This window comes from Lithobates pipiens, unplaced genomic scaffold, assembly GCF_037356315.1.
Source record: "Lithobates pipiens isolate NorthernLeopardFrog02 unplaced genomic scaffold, aLitPip1_a1.2 Scaffold_25, whole genome shotgun sequence".
NCBI lineage: Eukaryota > Metazoa > Chordata > Amphibia > Anura > Ranidae > Lithobates > Lithobates pipiens.
The window spans coordinates 1,350,713-1,371,210 of NW_027507787.1; the positions used below are offsets into that span (position 1 = coordinate 1,350,713).

General features: G+C 43.1%; 1 protein-coding gene across 2 annotated transcripts in view; it reads left to right on the forward strand.

The window, feature by feature from the left end:
• Nucleotides 1-20,498, forward strand: part of RASGEF1A (RasGEF domain family member 1A) — a 588,956-nt gene that overhangs the window by 490,121 nt on the left and 78,337 nt on the right. The window lies entirely within an intron of this gene.

Below are 20,498 nucleotides of genomic sequence, written 5' to 3' on the forward strand. Positions count from 1 at the left end.
AGTGGAGGACAATTGTGAGGAGAGAGGAGAAGGAGAAGTAGAAGACGAGGCTGGACGGTGAGAGCCTGCAGTGTGGCTTTGTGTGTTCCGTTGCTCCCACTGGGCTCGGTGATGGCTGCTCATGTGCCTTCTTAAGGCGGTCGTCCCTAGGTGAGTATTGGGCTTACCGCGACTAACGCGTTGACTGCAAAGATTGCAGATGGCAACGCTATTGTCAGCAGCGGACACGTTAAAAAAAGCCCACACTGCGGAGCCATGTGCCGGTGTCCTGGGAGCGCCAGATGTGACCGTACATGGTCGATGACTCGCTCCTGATACATTTGCAGTCTGCTTTGTCCCTGCTGTGCAATGTAAGTCATTGCTGCTTCTCCTCCCTATCTGCTGGTCCATATCTCCCTCTGAACTCCCCTCCTCTTCCTCTCTTGTGGGCACCCACGTGACATCACTAGACACGTCATCATCAACGTCACCTTCCCCACCGCTATAAGTAGAGTAGGCAGCAACACCGGGGACCAACCTCCTCCTTGGGCTGATCTGGGTACTGGCGTCAGACTGCTGAGTAGCGCTTGTTGCTACCTCCTCTTCCTGATCCAATACCAAGAGTGGCTGCGCATCAGAAATGTCCTCTTGATATGGATCGGAAAATAATTCCAGTGACTCAAGCGGAAGGTATGTGGTGGTGGTGGTGGTGGTCGTGTTGTTGGTGGTAGTGTCTTTGGGGGTGCACATAGCAGAGAGTGAAGAAGAGGGTGCAGATCGAGAGGATGAGGAGGGTGCAGAAGAGTAAGGCTGAGCGAGCCACTCAACCAAGTCTGGTGCATCCTTTAAAGTAATTGAACGCACCTTCTGCAACTTCCCACTTTGGCTCAAGCCTGTTGCTCCTGCCCTACCCCTACCACCCCTGCGGAAGGGCCTGCCTCTTCCTCTGCATGTCATTTTTTAAATGACCCTGTGACAAAACTCTTAGTCCCTATACCGCTGAAGGACTGCTGCAGTATAGGTGAGCGGTCAGCAGTGGTGCACGTCAACCCTATCTATTGTGGACCTATAGCGGTCCTTACAGAACAGCAGACTGTACCGCACTCAAGCCTATGTACCGTAGCACCCTATACCAAGTTACCAGTCCTTATAAGAACTTTTGTGGACCAAGCAGGTTGTGTATTAGTGTTTAGCAGACTGTACGTCAGTCCCTATACCGCTGAAGGACTGCTGCAGTATAGGGCAGCGGTCAGCAGTGGTGCACGTCAACCCTATCTATTGTGGACCGATAGCGGTCCTTACAGAACAGCAGACTGTACCGCACTCAAGCCTATGTACCGTAGCACCCTATACCAAGTTACCAGTCCTTATAAGAACTTTTGTGGACCAAGCAGGTTGTGTGTTAGTGTTTAGCAGACTGTGCGTCAGTCCCTATACCGCTGAAGGACTGCTGCAGTATAGGGCAGCGGTCAGCAGTAGTGCACGGCAACCCTATGTATTGTGGACCGATAGCGGTCCTTACAGAACAGCAGACTGTAACGCACTCAGGCCTATGTACCGTAGCACCCTATACCAAGTTACCAGTCCTTATAAGAACTTTTGTGGACCAAGCAGGTTGTGTGTTAGTGATTAGCAGACTGTACGTCAGTCCCTATACCAATGAAGGACTGCTGCAGTATAGGGCAGCGGTCAGCAGTAGTGCACGGCAACCCTATGTATTGTGGACCGATAGCGGTCCTTACAGAACAGCAGACTGTAACGCACTCAGGCCTATGTACCGTAGCACCCTATACCAAGTTACCAGTCCTTATAAAAACTTTTGTGGACCAAGCAGGTTGTGTGTTAGTGTTTAGCAGACTGTGCGTCAGTCCCTATACCGCTGAAGGACTGCTGCAGTATAGGGCAGCGGTCAGCAGTGGTGCACGTCAACCCTATCTATTGTGGACCGATAGCGGTCCTTACAGAACAGCAGACTGTACCGCACTCAAGCCTATGTACCGTAGCACCCTATACCAAGTTACCAGTCCTTATAAGAACTTTTGTGGACCAAGCAGGTTGTGTATTAGTGTTTAGCAGACTGTACGTCAGTCCCTATACCGCTGAAGGACTGCTGCAGTATAGGGCAGCGGTCAGCAGTGGTGCACGTCAACCCTATCTATTGTGGACCGATAGCGGTCCTTACAGAACAGCAGACTGTACCGCACTCAAGCCTATGTACCGTAGCACCCTATACCAAGTTACCAGTCCTTATAAGAACTTTTGTGGAACAAGCAGGTTGTGTGTTAGTGATTAGCAGACTGTACGTCAGTCCCTATACCAATGAAGGACTGCTGCAGTATAGGGCAGCGGTCAGCAGTAGTGCACGGCAACCCTATGTATTGTGGACCGATAGCGGTCCTTACAGAACAGCAGACTGTACTGCACTCAGGCCTATGTACCGTAGCACCCTATACCAAGTTACCAGTCCTTATAAGAACTTTTGTGGACCAAGCAGGTTGTGTGTTAGTGTTTAGCAGACTGTGCGTCAGTCCCTATACCGCTGAAGGACTGCTGCAGTATAGGGCAGCGGTCAGCAGTAGTGCACGGCAACCCTATGTATTGTGGACCGATAGCGGTCCTTACAGAACAGCAGACTGTAACGCACTCAGGCCTATGTACCGTAGCACCCTATACCAAGTTACCAGTCCTTATAAGAACTTTTGTGGACCAAGCAGGTTGTGTGTTAGTGATTAGCAGACTGTACGTCAGTCCCTATACCAATGAAGGACTGCTGCAGTATAGGGCAGCGGTCAGCAGTAGTGCACGGCAACCCTATGTATTGTGGACCGATAGCGGTCCTTACAGAACAGCAGACTGTAACGCACTCAGGCCTATGTACCGTAGCACCCTATACCAAGTTACCAGTCCTTATAAAAACTTTTGTGGACCAAGCAGGTTGTGTGTTAGTGTTTAGCAGACTGTGCGTCAGTCCCTATACCGCTGAAGGACTGCTGCAGTATAGGGCAGCGGTCAGCAGTGGTGCACGTCAACCCTATCTATTGTGGACCGATAGCGGTCCTTACAGAACAGCAGACTGTACCGCACTCAAGCCTATGTACCGTAGCACCCTATACCAAGTTACCAGTCCTTATAAGAACTTTTGTGGACCAAGCAGGTTGTGTATTAGTGTTTAGCAGACTGTACGTCAGTCCCTATACCGCTGAAGGACTGCTGCAGTATAGGGCAGCGGTCAGCAGTGGTGCACGTCAACCCTATCTATTGTGGACCGATAGCGGTCCTTACAGAACAGCAGACTGTACCGCACTCAAGCCTATGTACCGTAGCACCCTATACCAAGTTACCAGTCCTTATAAGAACTTTTGTGGAACAAGCAGGTTGTGTGTTAGTGATTAGCAGACTGTACGTCAGTCCCTATACCAATGAAGGACTGCTGCAGTATAGGGCAGCGGTCAGCAGTAGTGCACGGCAACCCTATGTATTGTGGACCGATAGCGGTCCTTACAGAACAGCAGACTGTAACGCACTCAGGCCTATGTACCGTAGCACCCTATACCAAGTTACCAGTCCTTATAAGAACTTTTGTGGACCAAGCAGGTTGTGTGTTAGTGATTAGCAGACTGTACGTCAGTCCCTATACCAATGAAGGACTGCTGCAGTATAGGGCAGCGGTCAGCAGTAGTGCACGGCAACCCTATGTATTGTGGACCGATAGCGGTCCTTACAGAACAGCAGACTGTACTGCACTCAGGCCTATGTACCGTAGCACCCTATACCAAGTTACCAGTCCTTATAAAAACTTTTGTGGACCAAGCAGGTTGTGTGTTAGTGTTTAGCAGACTGTGCGTCAGTCCCTATACCGCTGAAGGACTGCTGCAGTATAGGGCAGCGGTCAGCAGTAGTGCACGGCAACCCTATGTATTGTGGACCGATAGCGGTCCTTACAGAACAGCAGACTGTAACGCACTCAGGCCTATGTACCGTAGCACCCTATACCAAGTTACCAGTCCTTATAAGAACTTTTGTGGACCAAGCAGGTTGTGTGTTAGTGATTAGCAGACTGTACGTCAGTCCCTATACCAATGAAGGACTGCTGCAGTATAGGGCAGCGGTCAGCAGTAGTGCACGGCAACCCTATGTATTGTGGACCGATAGCGGTCCTTACAGAACAGCAGACTGTACCGCACCCAAGCCTATGTACCGTAGCACCCTAGACAGACCAAGTTACCAGTCCTGATAAAGAGCTTTGTGGAACAAGTGAGTTGTGAATGATTAGCAGACTGCAGCAGAAGGGCAGCAGTCAAGTATAATATTCTTTCTATATTTGGAAGAAAGAATATTATACGTGTACAAGCCTATTACCGTACCACTGATACCAGTCCTGAAAAGAACCTTTGTGGAACTAATAGTAACAGCAAGTCTTTAAAATTATCCTCACTGCCTGACACACTGCTTCCTGCCTGTCCCTATACAAATTGGCAAAAAAGAGTAGGCTGGAACGATTAGCTGGAACAGCTCTTTTGTGGACCTGATAGTAACAGCTAATGATGATGATGATGATGATGATGAAGAAAGACTAATCTGGCTGAGCTGTCCCTAAAATAGCAGCATACAGCGCTCTGTCCCTTTATCTAAACTGACAAAAGAAACTCAGGCTGCTGACCTAACACCTATACCAGTCCTGAAAAGAACTTTTGTGTACCAAATAGCTAGCGTTTTCTCTGTCCCTACTCCACACAGGATCCTTTCCCTACAGTGACAGAAGAAAGAATGTAAAATGGCCACCGGATCGGGTGTATTTATAGGTTAGGGGGAATGTCCAAGTGTCCATGAGCTGTCATGTCTCAATTGGTTGTCCTGTAACACATGATAAACGTGTCACGAAAGGTTAAAGTTCTTGTATACATTAAACACGTAAGTCCGCCGGGGCGAACGACGGAAAAAGGCGTTCGAACCCGCGGACGGCGAAAGTCGGAAATTCGCCGCGAAACGACCGCCGGGCGAACCGTTCGGCCATCACTAATGTTAACATAACCACAGCTACATTGGTGTATGCAGCCTGTTGCAATAGGGTGTGCATACCAGACCACAATCACACATGCGTGTATATCAGCAGAGCAGTGGACAGTGCCAGTAGAGAAAATATTGGTGTCAGTAGGGCAGTGGATGATGTCAGTGGTTTTTTTTTTTTCTTACAATTTTATTTTTTTAATTATCTTTTACAATATAATTTTCTATTATTTTTTTTTTTTATATATTTTTTTTTAGGAGCCCCGTTATGGGGCTTTGGTTAAATATCAAGGGTCTAAACAGACCCCTGATGTCTCACTTTTGAGATAGAAAAAGAAACTGAGGACAGAGATTCCCCAGTCCCTGTCTCTGCAGCCTGCAGTAAACATAGTTTACTATGCTTCAGTTAAGAATGTGTTCATTCAGAAAAGGAAGAGGAGGGGAGAGGAGAGGAGGGAAGCTGGCAGCACTGCAGAGGGAGAGAGGAAGCAGGGGGAGGTCGGCACCACACTGGATTATTAGGGTGTGCCTGGGCACACCCAGCACACCCTGTGCGCACGCTTATGCACAGCTAGATGAAAGCCTCTCCAGTTACACAATAGTAATGACCAGAATGACAGTATGGAGAATAAGTGAAAGGGGATGCCTACCTAGAGGTGTATCTGCTGTTAGAGGCGAAAGCAAACCATATTACAAAGCATGCATTACTAAAGATGTACAATAATATCCACAGAGGCTCCGTCATTCTATATGGGTAGTAATTGCAAAGAACACACAAGTCCAAAAACCACAGCCAATGTACTTCGAGACTTTTAGGGGACACCATCCCTTAGGGCTTGAAAGCTTTTACTGAACGGGGAATATCTTAATAAAGGATTATTATTTTGTAACTGGAATCTGAGTCTTAGCTAAAATTGAGTACTTGGTCCATAACCTGCTTTGGGAATGCCCATTTATCATCTAGATGCTAAACTAACAATTGGAACAAGCTCTACAACCTGGATTCAATTTCCTTATTTTTTTATAATTTGAGGACTAATAAACCATTTTTGCTCTGAAAAAATAGTGTGATGCTCTTCTTCCTTCTTCATATACATATAATACCCTTTTTGGCAGTCTTTACAGACTTCACTCATTTTTTGCCGTGCAATTTCCCATTCCACCTTTTCATGCCAGTCTTTTACAGGTCTGTAAAGGTGGGCACTATTTTGTATAAAACAAATAAGTTAAAACAGGTATTTTGCCGATCTTTATAAATACTGTATTTATTGGCGTATAACACTCACTTTTTCACCATGAAAATCGGTTGCAAATAGTGTGTGCGTGTTATACACCAATACTTAAATTTTACCTGCCTCGGAGGGGACAAGGAGGGGGCGGGATGAGCGCCGTTAGATTATATACAGTGAGAATCTCCTGTTTGCTTGGTGGCCTCTGTAATAGGAATTCCCGTCTCCTGGGCCACCATTGGGCCACTGTTCTGTCTATAATAGGAGATTCTCACTGTATGTACTCTGTCAGCACTTGTCCCACCCCCCTTCCTGTTCCCTCTATGCTGCAATTGGGCATTGTCCGGGCTGCACTGATGGCAATGGTGAGGCTGCATTGATGTGGACTGATGAGGCTGCATTGATGTGGACTGATGAGGCTGCATTGATGGCACTTGTGAGGCTGCAGATGGACATTGATCAGGCTGCATTGATGGCAATGATGAGGCTGCAGATGTACGCTGACCCAAATAATTTTTTCCTGAAACTTCCCTTTTAAAATGAATGTGCATGTTATACGCCTGTGCGTGTTATACGCCGATAAATACGGTAGATTTCCAAGGAAATACAAAAAGCCATTTGAGATGGCTTTGTGATTGTAGCACAGTTGTAATTCCTCCTATAAAATTTTAGCTGTTAATTTATGTATAAGCTATTTGGAGAAGCTCTATAAGATTGCAATCTAGTTCCTCGTTTAGCTATAGTTAGTGTTTTATAGGATAGAAATATGGTAATATGGTAGGAGGCATTTCAGACATTTTTTAATGATACAAGCTCTGTTTCAGTCATCCTGATCCTGGATTTACTACCTAGTATGTCGCTGGCATGGAACAGGCAGGAGTCAAATGAAATCCAGAGGTCTAAATCCCCATCCCGCATACTTATTCCAGGTTGGTAATGTACTAGGTGTTACAACTAGGATAAGGACAATGGCCTTGGACATACATCCAGTCAGAAATGGCAACTATAAAATTAATATACTAATTTTAAAGGGAAACTATGGTGTATTTAAATATGGGCAGACACCCAGTGGCCACTTTATTGGATACACGCGCTTGTTAACACAAATAGCCGAACAATGAATCATGTTGATGCATTTCAGTCCATAAGACCTACCATCGATGTCAAGAGTTTCACTTGTTTTTAGAACAATATTAGAATGGGAATGATCTAAGTGTGATATACTAAATAAGGATTGTTGGTGGCAGGAACGGTGATAGTCAAATCTCAGAGTCTGCCGACCTACCAGGATTTTCATACATTATGGTTTTTAACCACTTAAGGACCAGGCCTCTTTTTGTTGTTAAGTGTAAGTTAAAAACAGTTTTTTTTTTGCTAGAAAATTACTTAGAACCCCCAAACATTATACATTTTTTTCCCAACACCCTAGAGAGTAAAATGGCGGTCATTGCAATACTTTCTGTCACACTGTTTTTGCGCACCGGTCTTACAAGCGCACTTTTTGGGAAAAAATACACTTTTTTGAATTAAAAAATAAGACAACAGTAAAGTTAGCCCAAGTTGTTTTAATATTGTGAAAGATAATGTTATGCCGAGTAAATCGGTACCCAACATGTCACGCTTCAAGATTGCTCCTGCTCGTGGAATGGTGACAAACTTTAGCCTCATACACACTATCAGATTTTCTGCTGATTTTTGTCTTCGGATTTACCAAAACCCTGTAGTGCAAGGGCCTGCCTGATTGCATACACATTGAAATGCCCAAGGTTTGACCTCATATTATATGGTTTTGGTAAATCTGATGGAAAAATGCCAGTGACAAGAAAAGGTAGCCAGTTTAAAATATGGCTGTGTCGCCTCGGAACTGAGCATGCACGGTTCCAGTCCGGAGCCGGACAAGACCACCCCTAGTGTCTGCAACAGTGTATTTGGGCTGTGCAGGCGGAGGACGGGTCTAGCAGAGCATGTTGTTTGATGTCATGGTGCAAGGCAAGGACTGTCATTGCTATTTGGACTGGAGTGAACTGAAGGGACCACCTGGCATGGAGAGAGACTGTCACTGTGACTCAGGCGGGGAGGTGTCACATTGGTGAGGTGTCTGCCAAACAGCTCTGCACTCCCATCTAGGTCGTGGGCAGCTTTGGCTTCCTCCTGTGTCTCTTCCTCCTCTGTAGCCAATACTGTCGCTTCTCCTCTTGACCAATGGGGTCTTACTGATTGGCCGGGAGGAGAAGCAGGAAGACAATAGCGACTATTAATTCACTATTGTCACACAAACTGGGTTGGCTCAGGGCACAGTGCTCTACATCCCGAGCCCACCCTTTTTTTAAGCCAATTAGAGCATCAGGCTCTAATCGTGTACTTAAAAAAAAAAACATTGAAATCCTTGCGTACGGTGCCCTACATGTAGATTAGGGGCTGGGCGCATGGATAAGGGGGGCAGCGCCTCTGCGCCCCTAATAGAGCAGCCGTCACTGTGCCCTCCAGTACTGCGGCTGTCCCCAATTCTCGGGGCACATGTACTTTCATTTTTGTCTGGACTTTCTTCCGGGTTCCATGTGTTCGGACTCTTCAATGGCCAGGCTGACAAGACATCATTCCTGTGCATGTGCACAGGGGTCACATCACTCTGGCACAGATGAGGTACTGCAATGTACACTGAACTGTGCATGCGTGGCTGAGTGTACATTACCGCCGACAGGCAGGGGAATGCATTTTTGATAGAATAGACCATTAGGGTCTCTTCTGTTATAAGAACACTGCCTTTTTTACATTTTTGAGTCTTATACCCCATACACAGGATCGGAAATCCCGCCAGAAAAAGTCAGAAGAGAGCTTTTGGTCGGAAATTCCGACCGTGTGTATGCTTCATCAGACTTGTGCTGGTGGAATTTTGCTGGTGGAATTTCCATCAGCAAAAGATTGAGAGCAGGTTCTCTATTTTTCCGACGGAAAAAGTTCCGATCTGAAATTCCGATCGTCTGTAGCAATTCCGAAGCACAAAAATCCTACGCATGCTCGGAAACAATTCGACGCATGCTCAGAAGCAATGAACTTCATTTTCTCGGCTCGTCGTAGTGTTGTACGTCACCATGTTCTTGATGGTCAAAAGTTCACAGAACTTTTGTGTGACCGTGTGTATGCAAGCCAAGTTTGAGCGTTAAATTCCATCGAAAAAACCATCCAAGACTTTTCCAACGAAAACTGATGTGTACGCGGCATAATACTACTTTAAAGCAGACCTTCACCTGAAACTAAAAGTAATTCTCATATTCTTCCTCCTCCCAGACAAAATTCACAGTATTTTTTGGGGTGAAGGTGGGCCAAGATGACAATAACTCAGCCCACTCCTTTCTCCCCCTCACACCTAGAGCCTCCTGGGATAAAGTCACACATCCCGAGAGGCTACAGGACCAGTCTCACAGCAGTCCGATGTCTTGCACATGTGTAGTAGGGGACAGTTTTGAGTAATCATGAGATAAAATCCAACTCCCAAAGCTAAGATGGCAGTGCTGAAGACGAGAACCCTGAGCACAATCGGCTGTGTAGAAGACAGTCCTGGACTTCATAGGCTGGTAAATAAGTGTTTCTTAAACGTCAGCAATTACACTACTTGTAGCTGCTGACTTTTATTAATCCCATGCCTGGGGGAAGTTCCTCTTTTAAGGCATTTTGAAATATAGGACATGCTGTATTTTAGGGCTTTTTTCGACATAGAAGGCAATGAAACGAAAGTTAAATGCACAAAACTCATGTGTTATGCTATTTTCTGCATTTTTTAGCAGTTCCACACAAATCGCATCGCCATCTCCATACAAAATCCTTTTTCTGAATGTTTCTTCCTCGCTTTGCATACTGAATACAGGCATACCCCACTTTTAAGTACACAATGGGGTTTATTTACTAAAGGTGAAAAGTGCAAAATCAGGCTCCCTTCTGCATAGAAACCAATGAGCTTCTAACTCCATCTTGTTCAATTAAGCTTTGGTAATAAAACCTGGAAGCTCATTGGTTTCTATGCAGATGTGAGCCTGATTTTGCACTTTTCAGCTTTAGTAAATAAACCCCAATGTGTAATTAAAAGTGGGGTATGCCTGTATTCAGTAACAAAAGCAGTGCATGTATAAAATGCACAGAAATACACATTAACATTCATAAAAAGGAAAAAAAAATATGGGAATAACAAATATATAAGTATTGAACCCTGTGATTAATTCATGCTATCTGGAAGCAAAAGGGAAGCCATTTCTAGATAGGTGTACTTAATAAAATTGCCATTGTGTGCTTTTTACTTATTACTCTAAAGTGTAATTTAAAGTAACTTTTTATGTAATTTTACATATTTCTGTTACTATATTACATAGAATTAGGGTTGTGGAAATTAAAGATTAATTCCTCGATTAATTGTTAATTTTTTTGATCGATCAAAATTATTTTGATCGGTACTCTCCTCTCTGCCGGCTTCCGGGTCTTCAGGGAGTTCCGTCGGAGATCCAGTGACGTCACAGACATCGATGTCACGGGACTCCTCCCTCCTTCCCCAAGGGCCTCCATCTGCCAATGAAGGGAAAAGGGGGAGGAATCCGGTGACGTCAAAGTTCTGATTGAACGTAACGCGTATGGGGGAGGAGCTATGCATGACGTCACCCGCTGCTGCCCTACAGAATTAACACGATTGTCGGCTTTACATCTTTACATGCTGTGTTTTTATCATCTTTATGTAAGTAGTTTGTGTTTGAACACAAAAATGTAATCTTATACTTAAGCGGTGAGCACTTAGATCTTTTATTTCTACCCATGACCTGGTGTCCTTGTTGCGATCTAAGGAGACGTGAGAGAAGTTTATGGTCTGTGTTAACCCTTTTGATACCCGCTTGCATGACCACCTGTTTGCACAGGGGTCCATGCCATAAGGTGAGAGTCATTAGTTAGACCGGAAGTGGAGGGATTGTCACGCTACTGTGGAAAAAAATACTTACGTCAGTGCTACAGTTTGAATTTAAAACGTATTTGTGTGAACTTTGAAGTTAAGTCATGGATTGTGGAAACTAACTAGTGTCTAATGCAGAGTTGCAATGCAAAGAGATCAACTAAAAGTAGTAGAATCTGTATGTACGTTATAATTAATCATAATGAAATACTTACCTTCGAACGAGGCCCCGACATCTGGCCCGATCCACGCCGAGGGAGCTGACATGCTCCCTCTGCGTTTCTTCCGGGTATCGCGGCTCCGGCACTGTGAGTGGCCGGAGCCGCGATATCGTCACTCCCGCGCATGCGCACGGGAGATTTCATTCCGGCCGGTCTGCCACTGCCGGATTTTCAGGCCGAGAATCCCCTTGTGCGCATGCGCCGCTGCAGTCAGCGGCGCATACCGAGGGGAATATCTCCTAAACCGTACAGGTTTAGGAGATATTTTTTTACCTACAGGTAAGCCTTTTTCCTGTAGGTAAAAGTTAAAAAATTGAGTTTACAACCACTTTAAGATAGTGACTTTTACATGTAGACTATAAAAAAAAATTAAATGTAAAAAAAAAGTAAAAAAAATGTATTATAACACTAACAAATGTAGCCGTAATCTTTGATTGGTGTGTAGAGTGTGTTTGGGCAGGGCAGGGGTTTTTGTTCCCAGATCCTCATTTGTCACATGACATATCACTTTGGTCGCCGTTGTACATTATCATGACTTGTGGAAAATGTTGTGATTCCTAAAATGAAGCGAAAGGACTGATTGTGCTGAGAATTTCCCTGTGACCGTCATGGGACGATCGCCAGCTCAGTGTAAAGAAACTGAGTTCCTCTTTCCAATAAAACCGCTCGCCGTATTTCCATTTTCAATGAAAAGCTCTGTCTGAGGCTCTTTAATTTCTCGCCCCCACTTCTCCCTCCCACGTATAGATTGTGGGCTGAATCTCCCCCTGTGTAAAATCCCCTGCTTTCTCCATACGATGAAGCAAATAGCAGCTCCCCGGGATAAAGCATGTTACAAATGATTACTTTTACACATGTAACACTGATGCTGTGCTATTATGATTTCTGTGATTTACACTGGAATAATTGATGACGTGTGTTGTCATCATCTATAATTGCGGATTAGTGACATCGCCGCTATAGTGAATTAGCAGCTCCCTGCGGTGTAAAATAACACCTGGGCTGTCCGAGAATCGCATTTGGCTCAGGAAGTCCCTGTACTATGGTCACATCATACTGTACAATGGTAAGCGAAAATGCAGGGCTGCCAACCATTATTAATAACATTTTACTTTACCGGTAAACCCACGAGAAAGGGCGTCATCTGTGCTTTCTGATCAGTTCACATGAATAATGTATCCACGGTGCAATATGATTTTTATCTTAACAAAAAAATGGCAATATCTCATTTCCATATGTTATCTTTCTGCACATAAGATTAACACGCTTGGCTTGTTTCATTGCCAGTAGCCATCATTAATGTCCAATTTTAAGCTCATATCAGGAAAATAGAAATACAGAAAAAATTGTGTGCGTGTATATATATATATATATATATATATATATACATATATATATATATATATATACATATATATACATATATATATATATATATATATATACATATATATATATATATATATATATATATATATATATATATATATATATATATATATATACACACACATTTATTTTTATACACAGTATCTCACATTTTCTGTCCCCTCAAAATAACTCAACACACAGCCATTAATGTCTAAACCTCTGGCAACAAAGGTGAGTACACCCCTAAGTGAAAATGTCCAAATAGGGCCCAAAGTGTCAATATTTTGTGTGGCCACCATTATTTTCCAGCTCTGTCTTAACCCTCTTGGGCACGGAGTTCACCAGAGCTTCACAGGTTGTCACTGGGGTCCTCTTCCACTTCTTCATGATGACATCATGGAGCTGGTGGATGCCCTACAGATGCTCAATAGGGTTTAGGTCTGGAGACATGCTTGGCCAGTCCATCACCTTTACCCTCAGCTACTTTAGCAAGGCAGTGGTCATCTTGGAGGTGTGTTTGGGGTCGTTATCATGTTGGAATACTGCCCTGCAGCCCAGACTCAAAAGGGAGAGAATCATGCTCTGCTTCAGTATGTCACAGTACATGTTGGCATTCATGGTTCCCTCGATGAACTGTAGCTCCTCAGTACTGGCAGCACTCACGTAGCCCCAGACCATGACACTCCCACCACCATGCTTGACCATCTGAACCAAATAAGCCTATCTTGGTCTCATCAGACCACAAGACATAGTTCCAGTAATCCATGCCCTTAGTCTGCTTGTCTTCAGCAAACTGTTTGTGGGCTTTCTTGTGCATCATCTTTAGAAGAGGCTTCCTTCTGGTCTGAGCACTGACATGCTTACCACCCACCCCTTCAACCTCTGCATTAATGCTGGCAGCACTCAAACGTCTATTTCCCAAAAAACAACCTCTGGATATGACGCTGAGCACATGCACTCAACTACTTTGGTCGACCATGGCGAGGCCTATTCTGAGTGGAACCTGTCCTGTTAAACCGCTGTATGGTCTTGGAACTACAGCTCAGTTTCAGGGTCTTGGCAATCTTCATATAGCCTAGGTCATCTTTATGTAGAGCAACAATTCTTTTTTTTTAGGTCTTCAGAGAGTTCTTTGTCATGAGGTGCCATTTTGAACTTCCAGTGACCAGTATGCAAGAGTGAGAGAGATAACAACAAATTTAACACACTTGCTCCCCCTTCACACCTGAGACCTTGTAACACTAATGAGTCACATAACACTGGGGACGGGGAAGGAAAATGGATGATTGGGCCTAATTTGGACATTTTCACTTAGGGGTGTACTCACTTTTTTTGCCGCCGGTTTAGACATTAATGGCTGTGTGTTGAGTTATTTTGAGGGGACAGCAAATTTAAACTGTTATATAAACTGTACACTCACTACTTTACATTGTAGCAAAGTGTTATTTCTTCAGTGTTGTCACATGAAAAGATAGAATAAAATATTTACAAAATTGTAAGGAGTGTACTCACTTTTGTGAGATACTGTATATATATATATATATATATATATATCAGTGGTGGCTGGTGGGTTCTTTTTTGGGGGGGCAGCAAACAAACCCCCGCCCCAGTGGTGGGGAACTGACAGCATCCCTCCCACCGGGCGATGCAGCACGGCACTGACAGCATCCCCCCCATGGGTGGTCTGGCACTTACCTGCTTGTGTGGGGGGATGTGGTGTCCTCTCCTCCTCTCCTGGAGTGCAGGCAGCGGCGGCTCCAGTGCCTGCTCCTCAAGCTTGTGTCTCCTCTTCCGCCAAAGCACTAGGCATCCAATAGGATCGCCTGACTCTTTGGCCAATTGGGAAATAGGTTTCAGGACCTGTCTCCTGATTGGTGGGGAGGAACTTTAGTGTGAAAATAGCAAAAAAATAAATTGCTATCATCACACAACAGGGAGGGATCAGAGTGCAATGCTCTGCGCTCTGAGGCCACCCTTTTTTGAAGCCTATCAGAGCCTCTGGCTCTAATCGGGTGTTTAAAAAAAACACCCACCCCCACATTGGAATCCACGGTCTTGCACTCTGATATGTAGATCAGGGGGCCGGGCACATACATAGGGATATGGGAAGTGGCGCACATTCACCCTCTATGGATGGGCCGCCATCGATATATATATATATATATTTCAGAACCTTTCAGCTTTGAGTCCCAGGGCACATCCAACATCCAACAGTATCTGCACACATTTTACTATTTATGTTCTTTATATGCTTAAAGAGAAACTGAAGGCAACATTTAAAAACTTACAAGCCAGCAGGCTACGTATTGCAAGTCTCTTCTGTAATAAAATTAACCTACCTCACCACCACCACAAAACCAATGTACCACCACAAAAAAATCTGCCTGCTCGTAGTCTTCTATGGCACGTTAAAGTGGTTGTAAACCCTCCCATATACCCAGTGACGTGACAATCCTCAAGTGATACACAGATCAAACAAACCTACTACATAAGTTTACCTGTTTATCCATAGTCTTCTCTTCTCTACATCCGTTCAGAGTCCAGAATTTACAGTATAAAGCTTGTCTGAGCTTTTAGAAAAGTCAGACTGAAATGTGGCTTTGAAATTGTGAGTTCATATGAACTAGAACGATTTCAAAGCCGTGTTCAGTGTAAATGAGGGCTTAGGTGGAGATTTACTAAAACTGGTGCACACAGAATCTGGTGCAGCTGTGCATAGTAACCAATCAGCTTCTAACCTCGCCTTGTTCAATTAAGCCACGTCGCACGACCGCACAATTGTCAGTTAAAGTGATGCAGTGCCGAATCGCAAAAAGTGGTTTGGTCTTAAGCCAGCAAAATGGTCCGGGGCTGAAGTGGTTAAATTGCAGCCATCACCGACAATCACGCTAGGTCTTATTTTTGGGGAAACAGGGTATTAAGTTCTTGAAGTCGCTCGCAATATGTTTTATCCCCCAGACCTTTCACCATTTTTTGTTACCATCTCTCTCCAGAACTGGACACAGTATTCTAAATGAGGTCTCACTAGATCTTTATAGGGGAATCAGAACCTCCTTCCTCCTGCTGGCGATCCCTTTAGTGATGCGTCCTAGAATTCTATTCGCTTTTCCAATCCGATGGTCGCAATGTAAATGTACAACGTACATGTTCACTAGACTCCTCCAGCAGATAGGATATTTCAGGGATTTTATTGTTGCGTCTCATTAAAACACTATCCATGGTGTGTGGCTAGGGTGGTGATAACCACGTTATCTATGCTTGTTATAGAGCAACTATTCTCATTCAAGGTTCCATAGAATCCTAGGGTTCCTCCAGAAATTGTTAGGGGTTCCTTAAACAATGAGCAATTTCTTCCTCTCAGATAAATCACCTCTGACAGCACTAATCTGTTCAGCTTTTCAGGGAGGGATTTTTTACCAATGATCTTAAATGTAAGGAGCGTTCTTCCCACTGACCATCCCACTAATGTACCATTAGCTTTGAACATAGCAATTATTAGCAGGTTCTCTGAGAGCGGACAATATTTCAAGGCTTCCCCATTGTAAAATAAAAGGCTCTTACAGAGTGTAGTAGATGGTAGTAATCTATATTTCTTTGGCATCAAGAATGTTAAAAGCCTGACACTAATAATAAAATCCCACAAGTACTAGTTTTAAACAGGTACTCTTGTCAAGCCTAATCACGTAGGCCTTTCACCAGCATCTGACACGTGAAATTCTACAAGAAGCAGTGCAAATATCAATAGTGTGCAGGTCATTAGAGCGTTGTGACTATGGTTGGGGCATTTATCAATAGTGTGCAGCCATAAGTGATGTCACAGATGATACTGTTTTCTATAGCCTAATAGAAAAAACACCTGAAGCTCAAATGCTGTAGCAAAATGTGCAAAAAAAAAAAAAAAAAAAAAAATGTGCAAAAACGCTGAGCTGTGGATGCAGCCTTAAAATGAACCCTGCCTTCCCTAAGCTCTCTCTCATGGATGTTGGGGTAGGATTTTCAGAGGGGTCTGCTCTGGGGTCCTGCTCTTGAAAAAACAGTCCAATGCTCAAGTATGTATACAGGGCTGTATTTTTTATATTAGGCACAGAAGGCATATGACTATAGAGGCAGCTCTACCCTGTATAACTATTGGACACACATGAGTATAAATAGTAATTTCATATGATTATTTACACATTATCATATCACTGTAATCCAGATAAAGACCTGGAAGAGAAGAAAATGTTTTGTGTAAAAGAAATGATCCAAGCAGATGAGTGGTATTAAGGGCACCGACATTGTCTGCCTGCATCTTCCACCGATAGGAATCTAGTCCTGGGTGTGTATAGCAGGGGCCTGTACACATACACAACTCTCATAATATAGGTAGATGGACCCTAATGTCTTGGGTAAATGACCATAATGTATTGGGTAGATGAACCCTAATATTTTGAGTAGATGGACCCTAATGTCTTGGGTAGATGAAATCTAATGTCTTGGATAGAAGGACCCTAATGTCTTGGGTAGATGACCATAATGTATTGGGTAGATGAACCCTAATATTTTGGGTAGATGGACCCTAATGTCTTGGGTAGATGGAATCTAATGTCTTGGGTATAAGGACCCTAATGTCTTGGGTAGGTGAACCCTAATGTCTTGGGTAGATGGACCCTAATATTTTGGGTAGATGGACCCTTATGTCTTGGGTAGATGGAATCTAATGTCTTGGGTAGGTGGACCCTAATGTCTTGGGTAGATGGAATCTAATGTCTTGGGTAGATGGACCCTAATGTCTTGGGTAGGTGAACCCTAATGTCTTGGGTAGATGGACCCTAATATTTTGGGTAGATTAACCCAAATGTCTTGGGTAGATGGAATCTAATGTCTTGGGTAGATGGACCCTAATGTCTTGGGTAGATGGACCCTAATGTCTTGGGTAGATGGACTGTAATGTTTTGAGTAGATGGACCCTAATGTCTTGGGTAGATGGACCCTAATGTCTTGGGTAGATGAACCGTAATGTCTTGGGTAGATGGACTGTAATGTTTTGGGTAGATGGAATCTAATGTCTTGGGTAGGTGGACCCTAATGACTTGGGTAGTATTGCATAGGTCAGGAGGAAAATGAAAAAAATTGGAGCTACTGTATTGTAAGAGTAGACTGAGCGGATGTGAAATTTCATACTAAAAATTATTTTAATTACTGACTTTGTTAAAAGCTTGCTCTATCTTTGAAGGACAAGTGAGATGAAATATTTACACAAATGTGTGAGAGTAAAAATCATTAGTGACTCACCAAAGGGAGGGGGGGGGGGGGTGACTTTTTGCCAAGAATGAGTCAGTGCCATCCTCTCTTTATCTTCAGCATACAGACCTCTCTACTTTTATGTACTAGAATTAAAGTAGAACTAAAGGCAAAACTTTTTCATGTTGAATAGAGCAAGGGAGGGGTTATAGCTCCTGTCAGGTTTTTTTTTTCCATATGTGTTCCATTGGGGAGATTTACCATCACTTCCTGTCCCATAGCCAAAACAGGAAGTGAGAGGGAATCCCTGATAATTACAGGATTTTTTTAACTTTCACTTTCAATGATTATGGTAAACGGGAGAAATAAAGAGGGTGAATCTCCCTAACAGGTGGACAGACAGCAATGAAAACTGACAGGGGTTCTAATTCTTCTCCACTCTATCCAAAACGAAAAAAATAAAGTTTAAATATAATTGTTGGTAAAATGATCTAAAAGTTGTCTTGCTTATATGCTGTATATGTATATATATATATATATATATATATATATATACTGTGTTTATATACTGTGTGTGTGTATATGTATATATATATATATATATATATATATATATATATATATATCATTATACACAGATCAATAGGTGAATAGACAAAATATTTGGAGCTCTGGGCAGTCAGCTGCCTTTTTGAATAACATTATTCTGCCACACTACATCATGATAGACAGGTGTCAAGGGCAATGTCTGTAATGACAAAACACGTTGGGTGGAGTCCTGCAATCCTGCAGTAAGTCTGGTGTCTGGGGGGTGGATGAGTTTGGTGACTACTGGCTGACGGTTCATATGCAGACAGTGGTGCTCAGATTTGTGTCTTGTATTATGTGGAGTGCTATCTGCTGTGTTATAATTGAATGCAGAATCTTTATTTTTTTATCATTAAACATTTGTCTTCCTTAAGCCTGATTGCCTGCTCCATGGCTGAGTAGCTGGGTCCATTGATCAGACTGCTGTCTAGTCGTGGAAGTAAAGGGGTACATACTGCAGGGACACCATTGGGAGGGGTCTTTCCTGGCTCCATGGTCCATCCTGTTCCTGGGAGTAAAGTAACCCGTGTATGTGACCTTTGTGCTGAGAACCAAATAGGAAAGTGCAGAGGGCGCCCCAAAACGGCTTGGTGAGGGGTCTGGCACGCTCTCACTGAATTGTTTGAGTGCGTTGGAGCGTTTGGATTTTTATTTTCACACGTTTTGCACTGAATTGTTGCTTTAATGGACTCATAGTCCCATGATTTACATGGACTTACATGTCTGATTATTTTATTGTTGGATTGTTTCACATGCAATACTCATCAGTGCAGGACTTACACATATACTACGGTATATGATTCTGAGGGGATGGCTTTGCGTTATGTCTGTAGCTTGGGGTTTGGGCTTGTGTCAGAACGTATTATTATTTATCATATATTGGGCAATAACTTCATATACACAAAGTTCTCCCTCATTATATAGTATATGGGGCTTCATGTATACTATTACTTTGTATATACAGGGACGTTCTCCCTCATTATATAATATATGGGGCTTCATGTATATTATTACTTTGTATATATGGGGAAGTTCTAATTTATTATATAGTATATGGTGCTTCATGTATACTATTACTTTGTATATATGGGGAAGTTCTCATTTATTATATAGTATATGGTGCTTCATGTATACTATTACTTTGTATATATGGGGAAGTTCTCATTTATTATATAGTATATGGGGCTTCATGTATACTATTACTTTGTATATATGGGGAAGTTCTCATTTATTATATAGTATATGGTGCTTCATGTATACTATTACTTTGTATATATGGGGAAGTTCTCCATCATTATATAATATATGGGGCTTCATGTGTACTATTTTGTATATATGAGGATGTTTTCCCTCATTATATAGTATATGGGGCTTCATGTATACTATTACTTTGTATATAAAGGGAAGTTCTCCCTCATTATATAATATATGGGGCTTCTTGTATACTATTACTTTGTATATATGAGGATGTTCTCCCTCATTATGTAATATATGGGGCTACATGTATACTATTTTGTATATATGAGGATGTTTTCCCTCATTATATAGTATACAGGGATTCATGTATATTATTACTTTGTATATACAGGGAAGTTCTCCCTCATTATATGGTATATGGGGCTTCTTGTATACTATTACTTTGTATATACGGGAAAGTTCTCCCTTATGATATAGTATATGGGGCTTCATGTATACTATTATTTTGTATATATGAGGATGTTCTCCCTCATTATATAGTATATGGGGCTTCATGTATACTATTACTTTGTATATATGGGGAAGTTCTCCCTCATTATATAGTATATGGGGCTTCATGTATACTATTACTTTGTATACACGGGGAAGTTCCCGCCTATGACATCACACACGGGATTTGTAGTCGTCCCTCTGTAGGTGATTTGTGGTGGTGTGTGGTGGTGTCGGACGGTGTTCTCCCCTCTGAGGTGAGGT